The 23,891-nt window shown below is 38.0% G+C and overlaps 1 pseudogene; it reads left to right on the top strand.

Annotated features, from left to right (window-relative positions):
- The first annotated feature begins 59 nt into the window (after positions 1–59).
- Positions 60–23,537, top strand: LOC132028147 (proline-rich nuclear receptor coactivator 1-like; annotated as a pseudogene).
- The last annotated feature ends 354 nt before the right edge of the window (positions 23,538–23,891 follow it).

Here is a 23,891-nt window from a genome sequence, read left to right as displayed (position 1 = left end):
ACGTAAATTCCTTTATAATTAAGATCTAAGATTGATCTTAGATCAAAATAAGACTTTGGATGTCGGTAAAGAGAATATCAAATGAGATGCCATTGATTATCCCACGAAGTGGCATACTTGGTGTGTTGATCATAGGTTTTCCATCTACCTTGAGGGCAAAACAAGTTAAAATAAATCAAAAATCAGGTTTACCCCACTGTTTTGTCAATACCTTTTTTTTTTTTCAGTATAAAGGTAATGGAATTGTGTAGGAAATATGGGAATTGCAAATACCATACTTCATTCTCAGAATCTATCATATAGGTGGACAAATTAGGGAGGAACATAATGAACATGTCAGAATGAACAAGACATCACCAGGGTCAGCAATGTGGTATGAGAGTACAGAGCAGGGAGAATAATCTATAGAGGGAATGTTGAGATTAAGTTCAAGGATTAGGTTACATCTTATTCTTAAAAATGAGAGGAATCAAAAATGATAGAATTGCACAATGTTAAGAAATAAGTATAGAAATGGAGAGTACACTATAGAGTGTCATTAAAAAGAAAGGAACTAAATTTATGGTGTGATTATTGCATACACCGGCTATGGTATATAATAGAATATGATATTTACAAGGTAAATTTGAGTCACTTTTTCTTTTCTTTGAAATTTTATTTATTTGACAGACAGAGATCAGAAGTAGGCAGAGAGAGGAAGGGAAGCAGGCTCCTTGCTGAGCAGAGAGCCTGATGTGGGGCTCAAAGCAGGACCCTGGGATCATGACCTGAGCCAAAGGCAGAGGTTTTAACCCACTGAGCTATGCAGGCACCCCACACTTTTTCAATGACATCAGTAAGCCTTATTTGGATAGCAGAGGTTCTTGTTAGGAGGGTTTTTGTATTATTTGAATTGTTCTTTTCAGATAAATATGGCTACACAATATAGATTTGGGAGCGGTAGCTAAAGAGATGGAGGGAAGCGGGATGGGTAAAATAGGTGATGGGGATTAAGGAGTGCGCCTTTCATGATGAGCACTGAGTGTTGTATGGAAGTGTTGAATTACTAAATCCTAAACCTGAAGCTAATATTACACTATCTGTTAACTAGCCAGAATTTAAATAAAAACTTGGGAGAAAAAAAGAAACAATATAGAAGATTTTGAAAAAGAAGACCCTCTAGTCCAGAAACTATGTAGGCAGCCAATGTAACAGTGAATAACACCATGTTACAAATTTAGAATAGAATAAAGGTAATGTAAATAGAATGCAAGAAATGCTGCACAGTTAAATGACAATCAAGATTTAACTACTAATGGGATATAAGACAAATGAATAGGAAGAAGTTAAATTATTAAAGTTTTACATATGATGAAAAAGGGAGATCTAGTAATTAAGAACAGCCTGCATTTGTTCAGTCCCAACTCACTTGGTGATGCCAGGAAGAATCAGACTGATAATTTCTACAGAGTCCTAGAATTGGATTGATGACCATTGTTTTGATGTTCTCCTTGGTATAAAGACTTGGACCTAGAGTCTCACTTAAGCTGTGACGCATTGGTAGCAGCTACTCATTTGATACCCCTCACAATTTAGACTCTATAAAAACACATAAGTCATATATATCTTACATAACCACAAAAATTGCATAAAAACATAATTAGGGAAGCTCAATTAACATAAGGACTATTCCCAGTCAAATAATCGCAATCTAGGGTGGTTGGGTTATGGACATTGGGGAGGGTATGCGATATGGTGAGTGCTGTGAAGTGTGTAAGCCTGACAATTCACAGACCTGTACCCCTGGGGCAAACAATACATTGCATGTTAATAAAAATCATGATTTTTTAAAAAGCAAATACAGTTGAAAGGAGTTCTTTAAGTTCATTAAGGTCCTAAGTCTTTACTCTGAAGTTAGGTTTCAACATCCTATTGAGATTTTAAATTTTTACTGATTATATTTCTTTATACCACCAAGTTTGCCAGCTCCGTTCAGGTTTTAAAAATTTTGTCTTTTATGGTATGAAATGAACTTAAAACTAGTATCCTTCCACCAGAAGACAACTGAAGCCGTATTTATTGTGTTTAGATACACATGCAATCATTGCCACTCCCCATGCTGATGGAATTCTATAGAGCATTATGAAAAATCAAGGACTTTGGTAACAGAAAAAGCTTAGGTTTAATTCCTGGCCCTCCACCTTTTGATTGTGCACCTGGAGTAAATAAGTAGATACTGCTGAGCTTTGGTTTGTCTGTCTGTGACATGGAGATGATAAATAGTTACAATTTATAGGGATAGTGTTAGGACTGTAGGAGATGGCAGCTCTACAATACCTGGGCGAGAGTTGAGCATGAAGATGCATAAATAAACAGTGTATTCAGTGTGTGGATCAGGATATTAAATGTAAGTCCTTTCTATAGCTTATAAGCACCTCAATATTTGCCTAAACCTACCTTCCCAGGTTTTGATGCCTCCTTCCAAGCCACAGAAGGAAATATTTCCAGTTCTCCAAACTCAGAGTATGGTCTTCCATTATCAGGTTCTGTCATTGGCTGTGATTTTCATAGTATTCACTCATGGAATCTGCTCAGACATTTTTCTGCATCCTTTAAGACTTGGTTCAAATAACAAAGATTCTGGGAATCTTTATAGAAAAGTCACCTTTTACAGTTCATTTCCACATCACTCTGTAGGTATTTCTATATACATTGTAGAATTAAAAGAAATTGAATGCTATACCTCACTTATCTTGATGACCTTTAATTCAGCATAGTCCCCAAAAAATGACTGTGAAATAATATGTGTGTATTGTATAAATAAATGAAAATTAAAATGAAGATTTTATCACTTATTTCATTATATATGTCTTTTATCTTCCAACACGAATACTGATCTTTTATCTTTATCATAGATTTTATTAAAATTACAATATACAATTAATAATATAATATATAAAATATATTATAATATAATATATAGTAAATCCATGATAAAAATAAAATATCTATAAAAATATATGATATACAGTCGTGCACATATTTTACTTGAACACATATTAATATATCGCCATATGTACATTATATTACATTAAAATAAATGTAATGAATACATAATACATAGTTTATATATAGAAAAATAAATGATAAAAATAACAGATAATAGATGTAGAGAAATAAAACTTTGGAAATAGCTAAAGAAAAAGGGTTAAAATAGAGAATATAAGGATAAAATAAAATAATACATTTAGGTTAAGGACTTCCTTACTTTTTCATCACTGTCAAATGTATTTATATATAATTTATATATACATATATATGTATGCAAAATTATATGTGATTGTCCTACACTGCTCTATTCAGCCATACACACAAAGAGTACATTTTTTTTTTCATTTTTTCAACAAAAAGTTTTAAGATACATTATAGATATTAGATGGATCATTATAACTTAACTATTTGTCATTGGACGTTTTGTCAATTAAGGTATCCATCAGTATTTACTGGATGCATACAGTGTTCCAGGACCTATGCTGGGTATCAGACATATGAAATTAGAAGAGCATGAATTTTGGGATGCCTGGATAGCTCAGTCAGTTAAGCATTCAGACTTGATTTCAGCTCAGGTCATGGGACTGAAGCCCTACATGAGGTTCCACACCCAGTGTGGAGCCTGCTTGGGTTTCTCCCTCTCCCTCTGCCCCTCCCCCTGCTCATGCACACTCTCTAAAAACAAAATAAAAAGGCATTAATTTTGCTATCAAGAACCTTCTTGACTATCCAAAACAGAAGGAAACTAAAAAAATATAAGCACAATAGTAAGTTTTAAGTGCAACTAAATGGCAAATCTTATTCCATTCTATAATGACTAATAGAAGAGAGAAAGAAGGAGATGAAAGAAAGGCCTCAGAAAGCAGATTTGAGTTTTTAAGATTATGAAGTGTTCTTGAGTTGGACAAGGTTGTCCCAGGAGGAAAAAGCAGTCTTACTGATGATGCAAAGTCTTAAAATAATTGGGCATCATCTTCCATCACTCATGGAAGTTGTGTGTGCTGCTGGAACTGAGATTTTAAGGGATGGAAAGGAAAAAGGGAAGACTAACATCAACTAAGATTGATCTTAGGCCATGTTCTTTAGAACTAGAAATCCAAACAACATTTTACAGTGAAAACTATATGGAAAACTTTACCAAAAGGAATGTTATGAAATGAGTTTAAAGACATCAGTGGCTGAGTGAGACTAAAGGGATCTGAAATAGCAGGATGGGAATGATAAGGGTATAGGGACTACTGACTTCCAGTTTCATTTCCCACTATCTCTGACCCAGTGTATGTCTTTTTCTAAAAATAAATGCATCTCATTGCTGCTTTTGAACAGGACATTCTGATACGAGAATTCTGAGTGGGTTTTCTGTTTATCTACCAATATGAACGTCTAGCTCTTCCAACCACATGTAAATAAAATATTAGCCAAGGATGTCACTCTTCAGACGTTCTAGTAGGAAAGTCATTAGGTGTAAAACAGCCTCAGGTCATCTCTATGAATGCTCCCTGCACCATAGTCACACACGACCAGTAAAGAAGTATGCAGGAAGGAGAGTAAAATTAGGGGGGGAAAGGTACTAGACATAAGGCAAACAATAAAAATGTAACAATGGTTTAACAGGTATCATCAATAGCAGTACAGAGAGAATATATGATGTATTTCTGAGAAATTAAACCATAATTTATGCAGTTCTTAAACTTTTTAGGGTTCTTCAAGATATCATAACTTGAAAGCTCACATTAATAGTTTTTACCAGCTGTGTACATCAATGTTTGTCTGCATTCCCTACCTAACTCAAATACCCTGTTACATTTTTCTCCTTGCTGGAAGAACATGTGAGTTTATCCTAGGGAGTGCTACCAATTGGGTACAACCCATAACCATTTGGAAAGTGACCTAAAGGCAAAGGGACAGCCTGGTCTGTGTCTGAGGGAAGCAGTCAGTAGCATATCCCTCTGAAGTCTGAGGCATAGAGAGAACCTCCAGAGCAAACATTCAAGTCTGACTGCAAATCAGGCACTCAGAAATAAAGCCAGCACTGCATGTTATATGCCTAATGAGTCAATGACTTCATCAAAAATTAGTGATGTACCAAATGTTTGCTAATTGAATTTAAATTTAAAAGAAGCAACCCATTGGTGCACCTCACAGTGCTGAACACTTTCCCTCTGCATAACAATGCAGTTTCCATGCTTTGCTGCAGGAAGTTTCCATCAGTTTTTACATTTCTTTTGGAACAGAAGAAAGGTGTTCTGGACTGTTAATGCTGTATTTATCCTGAGAGAATGCTGGGACTACAATCTGTGCTGCTTCCCAGGGATTCACTAGATGGATGATGAACCATGAATCTATGCTAAGGTTGATTACTGAACACCCTCACTAACCATGGGAAAGGATTTCATAACCCTAAAACTAAGTATCTCCCTATGTAAAGCAATGATAGTAACATTGGTTTCTGCAAGCACTTAAGACATGTTGTCATGAAGAATGATAAATATCTGAGCATCTGCATTGAGAGTCAACAGTCTGGCCCTGAACTCCTGGTGATCGTGGTATTAGGCACACTTACAGAGGGCTCACTCTTCACCTCAGATTCTTCTCCAAGGACCTATCTTCTATGAAGCCACGGAATCTCTCCACAATGAAAGTGGGGGTATTACTACTATTCCTATCAACACAGATAAGGAAACTATGACTCTGAGAGACTCTGAGTGAAGTTGACTTTATACGCAAAGCCAGAATCTGAGCCCAGGTGATTGCATTCCCAAGCCCCTTGCACTGTTCTGGCCTCCTGGATTCCTGCTGAGATGGAAGAAATGGACATGCTTATAAATGCTGGGCAAGAACCAGTAACTTCTAAATCATCTCTTTGTCATGCTATTCAGAGTGCTTTGCTTCCTTGTAAGCTATTTATTTTAGTGAATGATAGTTCTGATTTGAATTACAGCTTTGAGCTTCCAAGGTTGTGCTGGTCACTTAGAGAACTCTCAGATATTTCATGTTTAAACACTTTTCATTTATTCCACAAGATTGCAGACAGGACACAATGTCTCCTTGGTAATGTAGCAATACTCATTTTAAATATGCATACCCAGATGTGCTGCTTTGGGTTACACAGAGAAAGAAAGATTATAAAAGAATATAAGGAAAAGGCCAGTGACGGTAGAAAAGGAATTAAGGGCATAAGAAATATAATCTTGAGATAACTGGCAGATATGATACTTTGCATCTTCTGGAGCTGAAGATACTTGCCTAATCAGCTGAAGAATTCTGGCATGAATAAGGCCTATGTTTAGGGTTTAATCTCAAGGTGGTGTCTTTAGGTTCAGAAGTGTGCATCATAGGACAATGCTTGGAGAGGGGTGGCAGTCCAGAAAATATTTCTGTTGTTCCACACAATGGACCCTAAATCACAATATTTAAGCATATTTTACTTAAATAAATATATAATGGGTTAATCTGGTTAGATTTTGCAAAACACTTAAACATTACTTATGGGAGAAAGTGGTATTGGAAAAAATCAGCAAAGTCACTCTTGAAACTTAATGATAAAAGACTTCATGTCTAATTGTTTCTCTGAGCTTCCCAGTGTGAAGCTCATAGCTGCTGTGATAGGAGACTCTCATCATTCCTGCAAGAAACATTTGGTCTAATCTTAGTAACTAGTTTTCTTTTTCTTTTCTTTTCTTTCTTTCTTTCTTTTTTTTTTTTTTTTGGACCACCACCCCCTTTATTTTCTGAAGTAGAAAAAAAGAATAAGGAATACAATTGAACTGTGCAAGGACTGAGTTATAAAAATTTAATTCTTCAAGCTGATGGTCACCAGAACAGAGGTGCGTGGGGAGATGGGTTAAATGGGTAATCGGCATTAGGGAGGGCACTTGTTGTGATGAGCACTGTGTGCTGTACATAAGTGTAGAATGACTAAATTCTACACCTGAAACTAATATTACAGTGTACATTAACTAACTGGAACTTAATTAAAAACTAAAAACATAAACAAAATAAAAAACCTCAAAAAAAAATTTAATTCCTATCAGAACCCAAATCAAAGCATTCCCCAGGGCAGAGGGAATCTTTGCTACTATCTCATCTAAATGGTATACATTACTAAAAAGGACATGTATTTTAAAATACAGTGTTTTGGAGCACCTGGGTGGCTCAGTCAGTTGAGTGTCTGCCTTAGGCTAAGGTCATGATCCTACAGTCCTGGGATGGAGCCCTGCATCAGGCTCTCTGTCACTATCTCTCTCTCTCAAATAAAATCTAAATTAATCAATCAATAAAATACAGTGTTTTAAGCCCACAAAACATAAGAAGAGGACTTTATATTTTCATAAGTTTACCAAGGGAATGGGACTTTGGAAGCCAGGCAGTAGGCAGTCTCTCACAAACCTGCTGGCATTTTTCCATTAGAAATGCATTACCCAGTTACCTTTTCTCTGCTCCATGGCAACATGAGTCCAAACAATCTGCCACCAACTCACTGTAGATTCTTAGACTCCTAGTTTCAACTCTATATGCTTCTGTTTTCAACTCTGGAAAAAGAAAATGAAAATGAAAATGAAAATAATTTCTGCATATGCTTTAAAGAAAAACTAAAATCATTTCATTTTTAAAACTGCAAAGTTATTGTAACTCAATGAACTACCCATTATATATAAATTTATGGGTCACAAATGGAGATTCTGCAAATGCTTTAGGAAGATGTCTCTGAAGCAATAAAGTAATGATCATAATTTGGTTGTGATTTAATGAACTCCCTCACGTTTTCCAACTCTAAAAACATGAACATTTCCCTTTAGTCAGCACAGTAGTCCAACCAGAAAAATTCTAAAAACCATACTTAAAAGCTATCCTTTTAGATGACATAATACCTAATTTTGAAGAATTTCCAAAAAAAAATGCTACTTTTAGAATAATCCATCTTCAGAGCAGTACAACACTTGTAGTAGGTAATGGCATTCTTCATCCTTGGTGTTCAGAGGATAGATGTAATTTATTCTGAAAATTCTAATTTCCCTGAAGTGTGGATTCTTGCATACTCTAGAGAGAGGTCATGGGTTGGTCTTCTGGGTACCAGCTACCATTACAGCCTAGGAAATTTCAATAGTATTTCTGGAAGTGCTCAAAACAATTTGAACACAGGCAGTCTTGCATGCACCCAGCCAGCCAGCTAGCCAATGAGCCCTCTGTCCTTCTTGCCATGTTAACATTTCATTTAATGATTTCTCATTAGATTATAAAATATCCCAAAGGGATTTTTGTTTGTTTGTTGCTTTTTGTTTTTGTTTTTTACTTTTGTTGTTGTTGTTTCAACTTTTTATTTAAATTCTAGTTAGGTGTAGTGCCTGGATGGCTCAGCCAGTTAGGCATATGCCTTTAGTTTAGGTCATGACCTTGAGGTCCAGGGATTGAGCCCCACATCAGACTCTCTGCTTAGTGGGGAGTCTGTTTCTCTCTCTCCCTCTGTGCTTGTATGCTCTCTTTCACTCTCTCACCTAAAGAAATAAAATCTTCTTCTTCTTTTTTTTTTTTTTTTTTTTTTTTTTTTTGTTTAACTTCTAGTTAGTTAACATATAGGAGACTATTAGTTTCAGGTGTAGAATTTAGTGATTCACCATTTCTATACAACTCCTATTGCTCAACATAATAGGAGATTACTTTAATACCTATCACCTATTTAACCTACCACCCCACCTGCCACCTACTTCTCTTCCAGCAGACCTCAGTTTGTTCTCTATTGTCAAAAGTCTCTTATGGTTTGCCTTCCCAAAGCAACATTAATAAACATACTAATGGGAAACAATGCAAATAACCAATAAGACTTCATATTTCTATAGAAAAAAAATCATTTAACAAATAAAAGGGGACAATTATGGATACATCTGAACACAATACATGGCCCAGCATGATTTGTCTTAGCTTGCTTATTCAACTCCATTTGTCTGTGATTTGTATTTCTTTATTTTGTTTTACATTTCTCACATTTTAATTTGTTCCTTATTTTGGAACATTTTTAACTGCTCTTAACACAAAAATGTTTTTCTCAGTCTACCTATTCCTCACACTTTATTCCTTACATACTTTTTCCATAGTACCAATCTGAAACAAATCTCTTTTTTGTCATGCTCTTTATTTTTTTAAGAGCATCTAAAACAATTAGAAAATTGTCCAACCTGTTTTTTTTTTTTTTTTTTTTATTCTGGCTATGATCCTAGATTCCGAACTTTGAGATGGTGTCTTAACAATTGTAAAAAAAATGCACTAGCATTTAATTGACTGTCTGACACATAGCAGTTGTGCAAAAAATACTCTTAAGTGGGATAATCATTTTAATTTACCTTTCTGTACTTGCATAATTTCTATCAAAATTTACTTCACATTTGAAATAATTTTATGTAAGCATATGATACTTAATAATCATATATACCTTATGTTATTAAAGACAGGTATCATGTCTTACTAATCTTTTAAATTTTCTATAGTAATAAATGCATACTGAATTAAATTGAGTAGTAAATGAATGAAACTGATTCAGGAGTTATTAAGCAAGATTTCATTCCATGGTTATTTCTTGAGTATCTACATTTTAGCCTCTGTACCAAAAAATGAATATGTAGCAATGAACATGCTCTCAGGCTTATCATGGGATAGCAGAAGAAAGATTATATCTATTGTAGAAAGTCAATACAATGTCATATTATCATGTAAAAAAAAAGAACACAAATTTAATCTAGACTCTAAAAAGACAAAAGAGTTATCTGAAATAGGAATTTTCACTCTGAGTTTGAAAAAAGCAGCAATTGAAAGATGCGAGGAAACAAAGTAAGGAACCATGCAAGAAAAATATAAAGAATAGAGAAAATCTCAGAAAAAATATATTAGTGTTCTGCAAGTAGCTTTGCAAGATCAGGGATAGGGGGGCCAGAAAGATAGTGTATGTACAGAAATGTAGATAAATACACAGGACTATAGGGAAACATGACAGATTAAGATAATAAATTTATCAGCCACTTTCCATGACAGTAATTAAGGCATTTTAAAATTTTAATCTAAAAGCTCAAGGAGAAGGGAAAAAAAATTAGATTTAATATAAAATAAGCAAGTTTTATTGACACATGACAAGGTAATTTTATTTTATTTATTTTTTTTAAGATTTTATTTATTTATTTGACAGAGAGAGATCACAAGTAGGCAGAGAGGAAGGCAGAGAGAGAGGAGGAAGCAGGCTCCCTGCTGAGCAGAGAGCCCAATACAGGACTCGATCCCAGGACCCTGAGATCATGACCTGAGCCGAAGGCAGCGGCTTAACCCACTGAGCCACCCAGGTGCCCTGACATGGTAATTTTAAAAGTTATATGGGAATTTAGTAAGATGGAAAAAGTCAAGAAATTTTTGAAAACACAAAACAGTTCATTCACAAAAAATTCATTCTACCAAATTACTAAGGCCTCTTAAAATAGTAATCAAGAGTTTGCAATATAAGAGCACTGATAACTAAATAGATCAACAGAAGGAAGAAAAAACTTAGATACAACAACATGCATCTATGATATGTTACAAGTGCACAGTGGAGATCAGTAAGTGATTTTTTTTTCTCCTTTGAATAAATAGTTCTAGTCCCATTGGATATATAAATAAAAATAAAGTTGCTAAAAAGTTTGTTTGGAATGATGAAAAAGTCTGGAAATGGATGGAGATAATGGTTGAACTACATTGTAATTGTTTTTAGTATCACTAAATTATACACTTATAAATGCACATTTCTTATTTATATATACTTTATCTCAAAAATTTTATTTTGTATATTTTACCTCCATAAAAATAAAATTGCACGGCTATCAATAGAATGCCTAAAATATCCTATATAGCTATAAATCTGAGAAAAAATGTAATAAATACAACAAATGCTAGAATTTATTATTACATTTTATTTATTAAGTAAGATTTTTAAAAAATAAATAAAATGAGATTGGGACATTTAATGACAGAATAATCAAGAAATTCTGCTCATTAAAAAAGTTAAAGGAACGCTATTTGACTTGATATTTATAAAATAAATATACAACAAATGACTTGTATCCAGCATACAAAAACACATCCTAGAAATCAATACAAACATAAAATCCATGGAAATATGTTCCAAATAATTAAATGTGTACTTTGGAAAAGAAACCAATCAATAAAATAAAGGTCTTCAAGGGAAATATAATTTAAAATAAGAACATGGTTTCATTGCACATCTATCTATAATATTTACAAAAATTTAAAAGATTGACAAAAGGAGGGGCAGAGAACAATGTGGAGCATCCATCAAAAATGTGATATAATGATGTTGAGACTTACTATGACCATTTAGGAATTTTTTAGGCATTTTCTAGTATAGTTGAACATTGGTAAACATGATTGCCTAGGAATTCTATATCTTAGAGTCCTAGAAAAATATGGCCACATATGCATAAGAATACACATGGACACATTTGTAGCAGGATTGTTCAAAACTATTAAAAATTGGAAAAGCCAGTTGTCTATCAAAAGTTGAAGGGATAGGAGCTCTGATTCAAGATGAAAATTAAGAAGGTCCTGAACTCACCTCCTCCCACAGACATACCAAATCTGTCACTACATATGAAACAATACCCTCTAATAAAAATCTAAGAACTAGTTAAGTGATGCTTATACATTGGGCAAAAGAAAGAAAACTCACATCGAAGATGGTAGGAAAGGATGAAACAAAGTCATAAATCTCACCCTTGCCCTGGTGACCCACAGTTGGGGTGAAATTCAAACATCTAGGTTTTTCCTGATGAATGAAGTGTTTTTACCCCACATCAGACACCCCAAATTTTAAGACCTGCATCCAAAAGATGGACTTCTAAATCATCTACCTTTGAAAGCCAACAGGCTTTGCATCCATGAGATCCACAAGGTTTTAGTAAACAGAGAAGCATTTCTTAAAGGATTGTAGCCAACTCACCCTGGCCAACCTCTCAGGACACAGCACAGAGGCAGCTGTATGTAGTTTTCCTATGAAAGGGACTCTGCTTTTCTCAAAAGTATTGGCATAACAGACAAGCATCTAATTTAACACATATCTAGAGACCAACTGAAATATTTTCTAAAGACTGCAAAGCCCAACAGACACCATGTTCATACTTTCTCTCTGTCTTGCTCCAGGTCACACGTGGTTCATAGTTGTGGCCAGAGAGACAGGTTTCTAATTAAGTACACATCTAAGGGCCAAGGGTAATCCTCTCCAGAGACTTTGGAGGACAGGTACCATCTTCACATTCTTCTTCTGCCTCACTACAGGGTACCAGTATCTCGCAGAAAGAAGCTTATAAACATTCCAGAGTCCTAGTGTCTGCAGCTGACACCCAAGGAGTACCCATTGGTTGCCTGACTCTAGTGGCCAATGAGGCTTTTGTTTATGGTCCCTCAAGACTGAAACAAATAGAATAGCACATCTTAACCAGCTACTACCTCAGAGCACAGCACAGAGGCAGCAGACAGAAATGGGGTCTTCCTAAGAAAGAGGCCTATTAACTTACCTTCATAGCTGTAGTTTAAGCAGGAGGCTTCTAATTAAACACACATCTAGGGATTAAACATACATTAATTAAACACACATCCAGAAACTGGGTAGGCCAGCAGACACCATCTTCATGTTCTCTTTCTGCTCTGCCTCAGGTTACCAGTGTCTTCAAGAAAGGAGTTTGTGTGGACAGTGGGTGACACAATTTTTGTGGTTGCCTCCCAGAGAACACATTCCTTAATAGCCTGCTATAGATGGTCAGTGGGGCCTGTGTTCACATGTTTAACAAGATCGTAGCAAACAAATAAACAGTTCATAACTGGCTAACACTTCGGGAATTAGTGCAGAAGAGAGAGGAAAACATCCCTCTTAAGTCTTTCTTTGAAAGAATATTTGCATACCTTAAAAGGTAATGCATGAGGGTGCAGTTTTCAGTTAACCTGAAGCAAGGTTCTCACTGAGATTCTCTCCTTTGGCACACTGAGTAGTCTTGGCATATCCCCAGCTACTGAGAGCCAGTAAATCAAAGTAAACTGCTTGGACAATTACAGTGGTTTGAGAGACAACCAAAGTTAGGGCAAGGTTGAATAATAAGATTCACCTTCTACATGGGGCCATTCCTCATAAGACTACAGAAAAGGGCTGCTTTATCTAGCACACAGAAACAGACACAGATATTAAATAAAAATGAAAAACAATATTAAAAAATAGTTTCCCCAAAAATGACCTTAAAAACCTCAGAAAATACCTTAATGAAATGGAGATAACTAATTAACGTGATAAGGGAGTTCGTAAAGATGCTTAGAGGCCAGATGAACAATCCCTTGATTCAATGAACTGAAAAATTCGATTCAAGACAAAGTGAGAATTTCAATAAAGAGATAGAGAATATGAAGAAGTACCAAACAGAAATCATAAAGTTGAAGAATAGAATAACTGCACTGAAAGAATACAATAAAGCGTTTCAAGAGCAGTCTAGATGAAGCAGAAGAAAAGAGTAATGAGTTTGAAAACATGGCAGTGGAACTCATTCAATCAGAGCAGAAAGAGAAAATAAAATTAAGAAAGAGTTAAAATAGCTTAAAGGATTTATGGAACAACATGAAGCAAGCCAACATTTACTTTATAGGATTCCAAAAAGGGAAGAGAAAGACAAAATCGGCAGAAAACTTATTTGAAGAAATAATATCTTAAACTTCCCAATGTGAGGAAGGAAACTAACATCCAGATTCAGGAAGTTCAGAGTTCTAAATAATATAAACCCAAAAAGGCTCTCACAAAGCCATTGTGCTTAAATTGCCAAGAGTTAAAGGCCGAGAATCTTAAAAACAGCAAGAGAAAAATAATTTGTGGTAAGAAAAACCCCAGAAGACTATAGGTTGACTTATAAGCAGAAACTTGACATGCTCCCCAAAGAGTAGCATAATATTTTCAAAGTGCAAGGAAAAAAAGAAAAATTTCCAACAAAAAACACTCTATCCAGAAATGTTGTCCTTCAGAATTGAAGGAGATATAAAAAGTATCTTCAGGCAAAAGTGGAAAAAATTATCACCATTAGACTGGCCTTACAATAAATCATATACAGACTATTTAAGCTGAAAGAAGGATGATAATTTGTAACAAAAAATTAATCACTTGTAAGTCTAGAATAAAGTTTAAATGAAAAATGTAGCAAGAATAACTAGAACTACATACTTTGTCAAGAAATATGCAAGGTAAAAAGATGTAAAGTGTAACATAAAAAAACAAAAAAAAATGGAGGAATAAACCAAATATAGATTCAGAATATATTCAAATTTTTGTTGTTATTAACTTATGTAGTCTGTTATACATACAAGTTGTTATAGGTAAGACTTGTAACATCGAAGCAAAATCCTAAAAGATAGAAAGGACTCTAAATATACCACTAAATAAAAATATCAAATCACAAAGAGAGAGCAGAAGAATAAAACAATTAACAAAAAGGCAGTAAGTACAGACTTATTAGTGATTTAAATGTAAATGGAGTAAATTGGACTTTAGAAAGACAAATAGTGGCTAAATGGGATTAAAAAAAAAAAAGATGCTGTTTATAAGAGCCTTAGAGTGGAAGATACTCCATACAAATGGAAAACAAATGAAAGTTGGGAAATGTTTATAGCAGACAAACAGATTTTGAAACAAGGGCTGTAAAAACAGATTTGCCTCTCTGCTAGTGCCTGAACTGTGGTGCTCTCTTAGCAGCCCCATGGTTGGGGAGGAGGTGTATTGGGTTGGTCATGGATGTCGCCCCTCCCTTCTCTCCCTGCTGAGCTATTGGAGCTATGATGAAGTTCTAGAATATAGGTTAGGTTTAGTGGGGGGAGGTCCAAAGCCGATGACAAAGAAAGAATACTTGAGACATCTTTGGTGCAAAATGGTGGTTTATTAAAGCAGGGGGACAAAGAGCTGCTGCCCTGTGTTGTGAGAGGTAGCAGGTCATGTACCATGGGGGTGGGGAAGTAAGGAAAAGGGAGGTTTCAACTTTCATATGCTAAAGAGGACCTGCAAGATACTGGATACCAGAGGTCTTGCCTTTACCAAGGTTGTTTTGTCCTCTAGCAAGGTATTAACATTAAGATGGGTGGGAGATTCCTAAAGAATGTCACAAATGTCCCACCAAAGAATGGTGGGTTGGGGCATGGGGGGTTGGAGGGGTTGCAAGGTGTCAGCTTTTGCTTTGTTCTCCATCAGCCTTCTGTCCCCTCATCACTAGGACTGTCATCTCTGTCCCCCAGCACAGTGGGAGCCTCTTGTTTGGGTGGCCACCTGGTGTCCCTGGCCTTTCCCACCCACAGTTACCCATGGTTACTTTGGGGCCCTCCCGATGGTGGCCACAGCCCTGCGACCTGGACCCTGAATCCTGGACCTCTGAGCACTGCCCGACACCCTTTACCTCTCTCACTTCCTAGGGTGAGACGGTCCCGGGCTGACTGCACAGTCTCATTCCCCTGCAGCTCTGTCCAGCTGTAATCTTGCTCTGGTGGGAGGCATCCCTTGGGCAGTGCAAAAGAAGTGGTGAAAGAAGAGAGTGCGGGCCAGCACGGCTGGACAATTGCCCAGCTGCTTCCATCAGTACCATGGGCACCGGCCAGTCCTGGAGGGCTGGCAGAGCCCCTCAACTGGCCTAGTGCAGCACAGGAAGTCCCACACCAGCTGGCCAATTTATCCCCTGGTCCAGTCCTGCAGTTGCAACCCAAATTGAGGAAGTGAGCCCTTTCCCTGGGCAGCTGCTGCTGGCCACGCCCAGCCAACTCTTGTTCAGAAGAGAAGTTTTACATTCAAAAATGGGAAAATTGGAGAAAATTGCCATTCCCTGTGTCTAGTTTGTTCATGGTATACACTTGTGTGAACAACCAAAGATAAGCAGACAGTAAAACAAATATAACTTACCACTAACCAAAATCACTATTCAAAAAGAAATGAAAATAACTTTCGGCAGGATTCTGCTTCATCTGACAACTCCAGAAGAAGGAAAAAAAGAAAGCCTTTTTAAAAATACTGAGAATATTAAAAATACACATTTGAAGAAATCAGCATTTCTAACTGAAGTGAACCAAAAGGAAAATTATGCTGGGGCAAAATTTAGTGATCAGCCTTCTCCTAGTGTTCTTCCAAAGGCTCCCAGTCACTGTATAGGAAACACTTTTGGAAATTGCAACAAAAATAGGGAGTTGATGGCTGTACATGATGAGGGAGCAGGAGGCTGGCTGAGGACAAAGCAAAAGCAAAAGCTTTGCACCCCCTCTCCACCCACTCCCCAAGGTAATGTGTGTGACATTCCTCAGGCACCCCTGACTGACTGCCTTAATCGAGAAACAAATAGTTAAATTGCAGAGATCACAAACCTGCATGACAGGAATCTCCAAACTATCTTGATGTTAATGGCTTGCCAAAAGACAACATTTATCAAGCCTCTGGTATCCAGGCATCTGGCAGAAAGCTACTTTGAAACCTCCCTTTCCCTCACCTTCCCCCAACCATAGGGTACATAACCTGCCATCCATACAACCCAGGGCAGCAGCTCTTTCTGCCCAATGGTCCAATTCCTGTGCTTTAATAAACCACCACTTTGCACCAAGGATGTCTCAAGAATTCTTCCTTGGTCATCAGCTCTGGACCTCAGCTCACCGAACCTCACCTAGGTTCTAGAACTTCATCAGTACACTTAAAAATGCTTCTGAAGGGGTGCCTGGATGGCTCAGTGGGTTAAACCTCTGCCTTTGGCTCAGGTCATGATCTCAGGGTCCTGGGATCTAGCCCCGCATGGGGCTCTCTGATCAGCAGGGGGACTGCTTCGCCCCCCTCTCTCTGCCTGCCTCTCTGCATACTTGTGATCTCTGTTTTTCAAATAAATAAATGAAATCTTTTAAAAATGCTCCTAAGAGTTCACACTTAGCTCTCAGATCACAGTATGTCTTGTAAAACAGTTTTTTCAAAATCTCTAGACTTCTGAAAATTGGTACGGAAATGGAAATTTGCCTTAACATACAAGTGCAAAAGATGAGTTTAAAAAATTGTAAACAAACTGTATTATATTTTATATATTTTAAATACTGTACACCATGTATTATGGTTATATTGTTCATACTTGAGAAAGAGAGTTTTGTTGTGAAGGTATGTATTTTGTTCTACCAATTAGTAAGTGTTTTGTATATATACAATGAAGAAATTTTTGTTATGCCCACGTTTTCATGTCCCAGAGACCACCATGAACAAGCACAAATGCAATCAATCACATGAGGGCTTATTTGACAAGCTTAAGCTTGGGCATAAGTATACCCAACACAGCAGAGTAGGGACTTGGACCCGGAGGTGACATGCTTAAGCTTGGGTCCAAGTATACCCAATGCAGTGGAGTAGTGACTTGGACCCTGAACCAGATTACAGTCAGAGTTTTTAAAGGCAGAGTAAGGGTGGACTCAGCGGTGGGTGAGGACAAAGGGAATTATGGATGAAGTAAGTCTCCAAGGATTTCTGGAAGCAAGGTCTCCAGGACCTTGAGGGGCTAGCTATTGTTGGGAGAAAGGTTATTTATTACCAATAATAAAAATCTTCTCATGATAACCTTTAGATGTATATCAGTGGGCCATATGCTTGGGAATGATTCTCGACACTATCTTGGAGGTTTAGAAATAAAGTTTCCTGAAATAATTTTTAAAGTATCCTGTAAGATCCTGGTTGGACCTGTTGGAGTAGGGGGTCAGTCAGGCTAGGATTGTCCTTAGCAAAACCTCAAGGTGAGGGCAGTTAAGTCCCCAGGGGAGAGCCACTCTGTTTCAAGGGCTTGTCAGTAGGCAAGAAATTTAAATGATTTTCTTCTGCCTCTGTTTCCCACATCAACTAAACTTGAAGTGAGATGGCCTTAATTTTCTTGGCCTCCACATTTTAAGTGTGCTGAGGTACATGGAAAATTGATTTATTTGCACAAGGTACTGAGTTTGGGGTTTTTTGTTTGTTTGTTTGTTTGTTTTTTTAAGAAACAGCTATCTAATTGATGTGGGAAACAGAGGCAGAAGAAAAGTTATTAAATTTCCTTACTATCTAGAGCCCACTGAGAAGTCCTTGAAACAGGCAGAGTGACATTCTTTTGGGGACTCACCTGCCTCTACCTTAATACTTTGCTAAGGGCAGGGGCGCCTGGGTGGCTCAGTGGGTTAAGCCGCTGCCTTCAGCTCAGGTCCTGATCTCAGGGTCCTGGGATCGAGCCCCGCGTCGGGCTCTCTGCTCGGTGGGGAGCCTGCTTCCCTCTCTCTCTCTCTCTCTGCCTGCCTCTCTATCTACTTGTGATTTCTCTCTGTAAAATAAATAAATAAAATCTTTAAAAAAAAAATACTTTGCTAAGGGCAAAAGGCAATCCTAACCTGACTGATGAGGGAGCAGGAGGCTGACTGAATACATAGCAAAAGCTGGCACTCTGCACCCTCTCCCCCTCAATCATATATGTAGTATCCCTCAGGCAGCCCTGACTGCTATGAACAATAAGCAAATAGTTCACCTGCAGAGCTCACAATCCTGCAAGACAGGAGTCTCCCTTGGCTTACAAATGTCCTAAATCTTACTAACAAAGACAATTAATAGCAGTATTATGACACCCCACCAAAAAGTCTCCCAAATCTCTTAATGTTAATGGATGGTCTAAAGACAACATTGATCCAGCTACAAAGGCAAGGCCTCCAGTAGGCCTGGGACATCCTGGCACCTTGTAGGCTCTCTTTAGCATATGAAAACTCCATTGAAACCTCCCTTCCCCTCACCTTCCCCCAACCACAGGGTACATAACCTGCCATTCCTCACAACCCGGGGCGGCAGCTCTTCCTGTCCATGGGTCCTGTCCCCGTGCTTTAATAAACCATCATTTTGCACCAAAGATGTCTCAAGAAGTCTTTCTTGGTCATGGGCTCCGGACCTCAACCCACCGAACCTCACCTAGGTTCTAGAACTTCATCACTGACCACCCTTCACCCCCAACCAGGATCCTGTTAAGTCTACTTTAACATATAAAAATTCATTTGGAAACTTCCTTTATCTCTAACCCTCCAAGATACATGCTGGCAATCATCCTCAAGCATATGGCCCACCGATATATATCTGAATGGTCTCATGACTAAAGTTTTATTAGACAGTAAAAAATGGTATTCCAAACAACAGCTAGCCCATCAAGGTTCTGGAAACCTCGCTTCCAAAATTACTTAGAGATCTATGCTATTCCTAACCCCCTCCCAACTTGCAAGTATATAATGGATCACTTTTCACAAACCTGGGATGGCAGCAGCAGCAGCAGCAGCAGCTGCTGCTGCTGCTATCTCTGCCCATAGGTCCTGTCCCTGTGCTTTAATAAACCACCATTTTGTACCAAAGATGTCTCAAGAATTCTTTCCTGGTCATGGGCTCTGGAACTAACCCCACTGAATCTCACCTATATTCTAAAACTTCACCATAATCTCAAGATGAAGATCTAAATGTGAAAAGTTTACTAATACACTACTGAATTTTAAATCTGTGGCACAATCATTATAAACATGGGGTTTGTCTGTGTTTCTCTAAATTGATTTCTGCCTTCTAATCTGTAATTACTGGAAAACTAGTGATGAAGTTCTAGAACCTAGGTTAGGTTCGGTGGGCTGAGGTCCGGAGCCCATGACCAAGAAAGACTTAATGAGACATCTTTGGTGCAAAATGGTGGTTTATTAAAGCACGGGGACAGGACCCGTGTGCAGGAAGAGCTGTAGCCCCAGGTTGTGAGGAATGGCAGGTTATGTACCCTGTGGTTAGGGGAAGGTGAGGGGAAGGGAGGTTTCAATGGAGTTTTCATATGCTAAAGAGAGCCTACAAGGTGCCAGGATGTCCCAGGCCTACCTGAGGCCTTGCCCTTGTGGCTTGATCAATGTTGTATTTAGACCAGCCATTAACATTAAGAGAGTTGGGAGACTTTTTGGTGGGGTGTCACAATCCTGCTATCAATCGTCTTTGTTAGTAAGATTTAGAACATTTGTAAGCCAAGGGAGACTCCTCTGTCTAGCAGGATTGTGAGCTCTGCAAGTTAACTATTTGCTTATTGTTCATCGCAGTCAGGGCTGCCTGAGGGATGCTACACATATGATTGAGGGGGAGCGGATGGAGAGAGGGTGCAGGGTGACAGCTTTTGCTATGTCTTCAGCCAGCCCCGTGCTCCCTCATCATTCCCCCCTGAACAATTTTGACCCTTAAATCTTTAAAGTGGTTGAAGGCGGAAGGTTTTATCTTCTGTAACTTCTTCCTGCTGAATAGGGGTGTAGAGCTGTCCCTAACCTACTTGGATCAACACTGATCAGAGGAGGGATGTCTAAGGGAGTTACAAAAGGAGGAGGCAGCTGAATCCAGCGCTGACCATGAAGTGTCTCTGTGTGTGGTCATGATCATCTGTTGCTGTGACATCACTGCAGCAATGGAGTCTGGGCACCAAGTAGAGAAACAATGAACAAAGCAACATATTAAGATTAATAAGGTAATAAAAATGAGAAGCCCGAAAAGGAGATTTTTAATTGTTGGCCATTGACGCGAGCAAAACCCCTGCATCCCGTCAGGAGGTCGTGTGTGTAAAGAAGAGATAGAGAGATGGATATGATGTAACTCACTTGATCTTTATTGGGACAAGGTCCGCACCACTATTGTGGTCTGGTCACGGTCCGCTGAAGTTGTCATGGAGAAGGAGACGTTGCCTCACAATCTAGACAGAGAGGTAACCGCAGAAGTTGAGACTGAGAGCCAGCGAGTGGTCGGCAATGAAGCTGTCGGGGCGTCGGTAACATCAGCGATGATGTCCTCCCGACAGGGAACTCGCTTCACCTCAGTCCAACCTGATGCCTCTTTTATATACTGTGCTAAGTCTCCTTCAAAAACACATTACATCACTTATTTTTCTCATGCTTGCACATCAAAAACACACACGTCGAAAACATTTTTTGGTCTTTACGATATTTCGCATAAGTTCAAAATATTTACAACTTTTTACTTCACGCTAATCTTATCACTACACACATATGGTCTAGGCTTACTTGCTATGTGGTATTTGCTATGAGGTTAGTTTGTTATCACTACACGCATATGGTCTAGGCTTACTTGCTATGTGGTTAGTTTGCAATTTGTTTCTGTTTTTCATTTAGTAGGAGTTTGCACTTACTATATATTATTTATTTATTCATTTATTTATTACACTTTATTTATTAAAGGTTCATACTCACTACAGCCATAGTCCTCCTCCAGACCAGGAACTTAACCATTCATTGAGAGAGAGAGAAGGATCTTGTAGAGCATTAGTCCTATGACATTTTTGTGGTAGTCTGGGATGTACACACAACATTCTGCTTTGATAATTGCGCATGTACACACAACATTCTGCTTTGATAATTGTGTATGTGCCACCCTGTGCTGTTGTCAGGACATTTAAGTCCATCCTATTTTGTAGGACTGCCTTGCATATCTGAGACTTTGGTATTAAGTAGGGAGAGGCTATTTAGTGAATCACTGAGTCCCTTTGTAGTGTATTTACTAAGGGCTTTTACATGCCACATGACATCCTCTAGTCCTGCAGATGGAACAAAAATGGATGTTAAGTGATCATACCATTTAAAACCCAGTTGTGTCCATCTTTGCTTTAAATAAGGAAGATTAACTGGAGTGGTAATGGTTTTAGTAATGCGCCCATAAATCCAGGCAAATCCTAAAGTCCAGTGACCTATCCAACCTGGAGGAAGCCAGGGCCACCGGTAATTTCCACATATCCAGTGGGTTCCATTTGGAGCTGACCATCTCATGCCACGTCACCTTACCCAGTCAGTAGCAAACCAGTCAGTAGCCTGGAGTACTATTTGGGAACACATTTCTAGTGATAGCCATCCTAGATGTCATGTGTTATTTGCCCAAGTATCTTACGTATGATTTTTTTTGTTCCCAGCATAAAACTGCCTTTTGACTGAGCTGTCCAGTAGGTGTGGGTATGAAACACAAATATGTATCCCAGATTTGATATACGCCATCCTTAGTATAGCCATAAGGAGTGTCTTGTAACTTAGGCCCATATTTGATTGGGGAGTTATGGCTTGATAGCAGTCCCCTTTCCTTCCAAATAGCTCCATGGGCATGTAGTACCAGCAAGGCATATTTGGCGTCAATGTTAATGTTTATTTTTAAGGCTTTGACAATTGAAAAGTGCTAGTGAGCACTACAGTATACCTAGATTTTTTTATTCTTTCTATGAAAACTACTGTCATCAGTAAACTGACATTCATATTTTTAACAGGGGCATCTTAAATCTGGCCAAATAGAGTAAGCAAGATCAATAACCTCTGAACAGTTTTGCTCTATAAAGAAGTACAGTTGTCAGGTTCAGGCATACAGGTAACTAGGTTTAAAGTCTGACAAGTTTTTAAGCATTATTTCTGGCATATCTGTAAGTATCACCCAATATTTAATTAGTTAGCCTCCATCATCCATTGATGGCCTTTGAATTCTAAGACAAATCTGGACCTGATATGAACTCATTATATAGGGGCTGCCCCATAGTGAGCTTTGAGGCTCCTTTTATGAGGGCTGTTCTATGTTTAGCTAAAGCATCTGTTTGCAATTGCAACCCAACAGAGGTGGCTTCTAGGATAAATATGACTAAGGGATGAAACCATTAAGTAGCCCTTTGAGTGGTCCAGCCTTAACAATACCCTGATTACAGAGGATCACTGGCAAGTAGGAGAAAACTTGTCAAGAGATAAGGGGAGTTCCTCATGCATCATCCGATCCAATCATAAAGAAAGTGGGGTCATCCATTATCTCCACAAGTCCATAGTTAATCCTATGGAGTGCGATAGGCTGGCTTTTAGGCAATTTCATTATCCCAGTCACACACAAGGTGTTGAGTTATACAATTGTGGGGGAATCAATCCCATTTTATAGTTGTTTAACCATGTTCCAGGGGGTTCTGTTACTATCCCCACAAAATAATAAGATCGACTAAAGAAGCTATTGTGTAACTTCTCTGAAGTTTACCTCAAATTGTTTAGCTTAGGTAAACATGTAAAGACAATCAAATCTAGAATTTAACATCCATAAAGGTGTGTTATTAAAACATAATTTTTCTCTCTAAAATAACCCTCATTTACAGAGATAGCCAAATCAGGATTAATTCACTTGTGAAACAAGTCCAGTTTTAACAAACTTGGCCCATTATTTACATAAGCTCAGCAAGAACAGTGAGTGTGATCATATAGATCTTTTAGAATCTGCTTTGCTGGAAATTCTTATAAGGAATCTCTAGGTTGAACTTTTTCTAGTAGCCTCTCCAGGTCAGAAGCCAAGCCACGTACTTGCCACCAGGCATGCCTGCAATACCCGTCAATTTGGCCCAATTCCTCTTCTGAGACTCTGCACCTACCAAGGAATGACATTCTTTACTCACCCGGTGAAGCTGCTGGGAATTCTGTAAGCAAGGTATCAAGGCCAACAGTTCCAAAGGGCTTTATGGCTCCAGGTTTCATAAAGTCAACCTTGGTTCCTTAAAGCTGTCTGGTCATATCTGAGTCTATGCATGTCTTTCTCAAATATGACATTCCAGTCAAAGCCATGGTAAAATAACCAGTTTCCAATGCTGTCCTGTTACAAGGAGAACAGATTATTATTGAACTTATGCAAATGACTGATTGCAATGGAAGAAAGAATACTTACTGAGACCTTTTGGTTTCAGAGGGTTCAGATAGAGAGAAAAGTTGAATGCCTTGATTTGTTTACAAATCAGCACTTTTACATCTCTGTAAGTTACACATAACTTAAGAAAAAGTAT

The sequence above is a fragment of the Mustela nigripes genome, chromosome 12 (genome assembly GCF_022355385.1).
Source record: "Mustela nigripes isolate SB6536 chromosome 12, MUSNIG.SB6536, whole genome shotgun sequence".
NCBI classification, from domain to species: domain Eukaryota; kingdom Metazoa; phylum Chordata; class Mammalia; order Carnivora; family Mustelidae; genus Mustela; species Mustela nigripes.
This window is presented reverse-complemented; position numbering and strand designations above follow the sequence as displayed.